This window comes from Moschus berezovskii, chromosome 15 (genome assembly GCF_049115385.1).
Source record: "Moschus berezovskii isolate FMDL1 chromosome 15, NW_MosBer_1.0, whole genome shotgun sequence".
In the NCBI taxonomy this organism is placed as follows: domain Eukaryota; kingdom Metazoa; phylum Chordata; class Mammalia; order Artiodactyla; family Moschidae; genus Moschus; species Moschus berezovskii.
Genome location: NC_142474.1, coordinates 60218908 through 60223251, shown reverse-complemented (window position 1 = coordinate 60223251; position 4344 = coordinate 60218908). Strand labels below are relative to the sequence as shown.

The following is a 4344-nucleotide window of genomic DNA, read 5'->3' as shown; positions in this document are numbered from 1 at the left end:
GTTGAGGTCTATCCCGATGGGGCTTTACCAATAAACCTACATCGTTGGAAATGCCTTGTAGAGTAAATATGTGGTTTCCTTTACTCGTAGAACTGCCTGTTCGATCTGTGGGAAAGAACTACAAGACAAAGTTGCCAAGAAAACTATGAAAAACCTAACAAACTTTGTTTTTTTTTAATCTTAGGTATTGACATACCCCAACAATCTGTACTGTTTTAGGATGTGATAGCTTAGGGGTGAATATGATTTGCACTTAATACATTTTTAGAGGGTATCAAATTCAGAACCAGCCACTTCTGTCTGCAGACCCTAAATATGGTCCTAAAGTAAATTTCCTGAGGAAATTAAATCCCAAAGATTACAGATGGGGAATGTCAAAGCGTGTCTGTATTCCATTGGAGAGCAAAGAAGCCCATCTCAAAGAAATGTGGACTGACTGACTGACACGGCAGCTGTGGATTGTGCAAAATGTCTTTTGGAAAGGGCTGTCGTACGTGTCTTGAATATTATGACTTTGTAGGAACTGAGGTGATTGGCAGTGGAAAGAATGAGATCATGTGAAATCCCTTAAAAATGTATTGACTTAAATCATGCCTGTGTTACACATTTAAAAAACAAACAAAAGAAACCAAAACTCTTTGTGCAGAAAAAAATCCCCTGCAGATTTCATGTGAAGGCTGGACAGCTCCTCAAGTGCTCAGAGGTATTGAGTATGGCACAGGGTTTCAGTGGGGGAGTGGGATGGGATGGGCAGGAGACACCAGTCTGAAGAACCCTGAGCTGGCTGCTCCCTACTTCTAGAACTTGTCTTCTCTGCTGATTCTTGGATAACTGGCTGCTTCCTCCAAACAGCTGGGGATGCTGTTGATTTCTGCACGCCACCACTGTTGTCCAGTTGTCTGCCCAGCTGCTTTTCCAAATTCTCACTTGTACTCTTAAGGGATTTTTATTATAATTTATTATTATTTTTGGCTGTTCTGGGTTTTCACTGTGGCGTGCAGACTTAGTTGCCCCATATGTGGGATCTTGGTTCCCCAACCAGGGATCAAGCCTGCATCCCCTGCATTGGAAAGCAGATTCTTAACCCCTGGACCACCAGGGAAATCTTGAATTGTGTATTGATAATAAAATTTGAATTGGAGATGATCATGTGGAAAATAAATATCTCCTCCCCTAACCAGATTCTCAGTGTCCAATTTTCTTTTTTAGTTTTTCTTGTGGTTACCTCTGTAATCATCCCAGACAATGTGCTGATGCTTCCCCCTCTTGAATTATCATTATATACTAGACTGAGCAATATATATTCATTCCCTGCCATGAAAGATGAGGACTTTAGCATGCTTGTGCTATTTCTAAAGACTTTACTCTTATTCATGATCCATTTATTAATTGGATAATAATAATAATGTAAATCTTTTCCTTAACACATCACCTTAGGCACTGTATCTAGACTCCTCAGTACATCTGTAAAATGAGGATAACTATAATACCTACTTTATAAGGCTGTTATAAGAATTAAATGACAGAATCCTTTTAAACTGTTTAGGAAGGACTTCCCAGGTGTCTCAGTGGGGAAAGAATCTGCCTGCAATGCAGGAAAGGAGATGCAGGAGATATGGATTCAATCCCTGGGTTGGGAAGATGCCCTGGAGAAGGGCATGGCAACCCACTCCTATATTCTTGCCTAGAGAATCCCCATGGACAGAGGAGCCTGATGGGTTACAGTTCATGAGGTTGCAAAGAGCTGAACGTGGCTAAAGCGATTAAGCACACACAAGGTCCTGGTACTTAGTGAATTCTCAATATATTTGGCCAATATTCCATGTGGGCAATCCCCAGCCTTCAACTCTGCTCACTGCTCTCGCTAAACATCCACCTCAGTTACCTGGAGTGTGATTCGTACATTATCAGTGTTGCTTAACGTTCTCAGTTGCAGCTTTAAAGATTGGCATAAAAACAATTGCCTGCTTTCACCTGACTTTTAGGGTCATCAGCTCCTTAATAGCCCAGTTTGTTACATTTGAAGATATTCTCTAGGGCCCCTTTGCTTTTCTCTTCAAGTTTGGACTGATTACTTTCTAGGTCTGTGGCATAGTCATCATCCTGGTTATCGTATATAAAATGATCAGGGAAGGACTGCTGGGAAAGTGATATTCAAGTAAAGACCTGAACTAAGGAGAGGAGAATTCTAAACAGAGGAAAGAAGTGCAAAGGTCCTGAGGCAGAAGAACCCTACTGTGCTTACTTGGGGCATAGGAAGGGGGCCAGCTGGCTGGAGTGAGTGGAGTGAACAGTCTGGCCGAAAGTGATGGAAGTTGTAAGTATTTTGAAAATTCAACTAAATGGATTAAATGTGTAATAAGAGAGAGAGCAATGAAGAACCACTCCAATATTTGTGTTGTAGTCAGTTGGAAGGATGGGGTTGCTGTTCAGTAAGATGAATGAAGAATGGTAAAGAATATGGGAAGAGCAGGGGACTTCCCTGATGATGCCATGTTTAAGAATCTGCCTTGTAATGCAGGGGACTTGGGTTCCATCCCTGGTTGGGGGACTAAGATCCCACATGCTGCGCGGCTCAACTAAGCCCACAGGCTGCAACTAAAGAGTCTGTGCATTGCATGGAAAGATGCTGCGTGCCACAACTAAGACCCAACACAGCCAAATAAATATTTTTTAAAAAGAATTTGGAAGAACAGATTTCACCCATGTGGAATGGGAGATGGGTGACAGGAAGGGGCAGAGAGCAAGAGTTCAGTTTTGGAAGCATTTATTTAGAATGCCTGCCAAAGGGACTTCTCTGGTGGCCCACTGGTTTTAAAATTTCACCTTCCAGTGCAGGAGTGAGGGTTTGATTTCTGACTGGGGAGCTAGGATCCTACATGCCTCATAGCAAAAAACTCAAAACAATGTAAAGCAAGCAATGTTGTAACAAATTCAATAAAGACATTAAAAATGGTGCATATAAAAAATCCTTAGAAATAATAGAATGCCTACGAGATATCCAAGTGGAGATGTGAATGGGAAGTTGGGAATACACTCTGGGGTTTGGGACAGACATCAACATGTGATGTACATGTGATCAGTAGGCCACGAGAGGAATGAAGTCAGGAAGGGAGAGAGTGTGGGCAGAGAAGAGAATTAATAGGGCCAAGGGTCATGGTCTTGGGAATGCCCATGTTTGGAGGGGAGAGAGGTGAGGAGGAGCCAGTAAAGAAGGTGAGAAAGAGGCCACTGAAATATGAGAATAAGGGTGGAGTTTGTGAAGCTAAGTGAACAAAGCATTTCAGGGGAAAGAGTTAAAAGAGTTGCAAAGAGAATTAAGGGAAAAGAAGAGAGTGGTAAAACAAATGGATGTTAACAACAGGAAAAAAGAACATGAGGGTTGAGAGCTCACTTCTGGATTTAGTGTAGTGGAGCTCACTGGCTTGGGGAATTTGAGCATGACTTTACTAGCGTGTGAGATGAGTGCAATTGTGCAGTAGTTTGAGCATTCTTTGGCATTGCTTTTCTTTGGGATTGGAATGAAGACTGACCTTTTCCAGTCCTGTGGCCACTGCTGAGTTTTCCAAATTTGCTGGCATATTGAGTGCAGCACTTTCACAGCATCATCTTTCAGGATTTGAAATAGCTCAATTGGAATTCCATCACCTCCACTAGCTTTGTTCGTAGTGGTGCTTTCTAAGGCCCACTTGACTCCACATTCCAAGATGTCTGGCTCTAGGTGAGTGATCACGTTATCGTGACAATCTTGGTCGTGAAGATCCTTTTTGTACAGTTTTTCTGTGTATTCTTGCCACCTCTTCTTAATACCGTCTGCTTCTGTTAGGTCCATACCATTTCTGTCCTTTATCGAGCCCATCTTTGCATGAAATGTTCCCTTGGAATCTCTAATTTTCTTGAAGAGATCTCTTGTTTTTTCTATTCTGTTGTTTTCCTCTATTTCTTTGCATTGATCACTGAAGAAGGCTTTCTTATCTCTCCTTGCTATTCTTTGGAACTCTGCATTCAGATGCTTATATCTTTCCTTTTCTCCTTTGCTTTTCTCTTCTCTTCTTTTCACAGCTATTTGTAAGGCCTCCTCAGACAGCCATTTTGCTTTTTTGCATTTCTTTTCCATGGGGATGGTCTTGGTCCCTGTCTCCTGTACAATGTCACGAACCTCCGTCCAGAGCTCATCAGGCATTCTATCTATCAGATCTAGTCCCTTAAATCTAATTCTTACTTCCACTGTATAATCACAAGGGATTTGATTTAGGTCATATCTGAATGGTCTAGTGGTTTTCCCTACTTTCTTCAAGTTAAGTCTGAATTTGGCAATACGGAGTTCATGATCTGAGCCACAGT

The 4344-nt window shown here is 41.8% G+C and overlaps 1 non-coding gene across 1 annotated transcript; it reads left to right on the top strand.

Moving 5' to 3' along the window:
- LOC129535657 (small nucleolar RNA SNORA18) lies at positions 1 to 131 on the top strand. Its single transcript, XR_008681702.2, has one exon. It is a non-coding gene; the product is annotated as a small nucleolar RNA SNORA18 (small nucleolar RNA).
- The last annotated feature ends 4213 nt before the right edge of the window (positions 132 to 4344 follow it).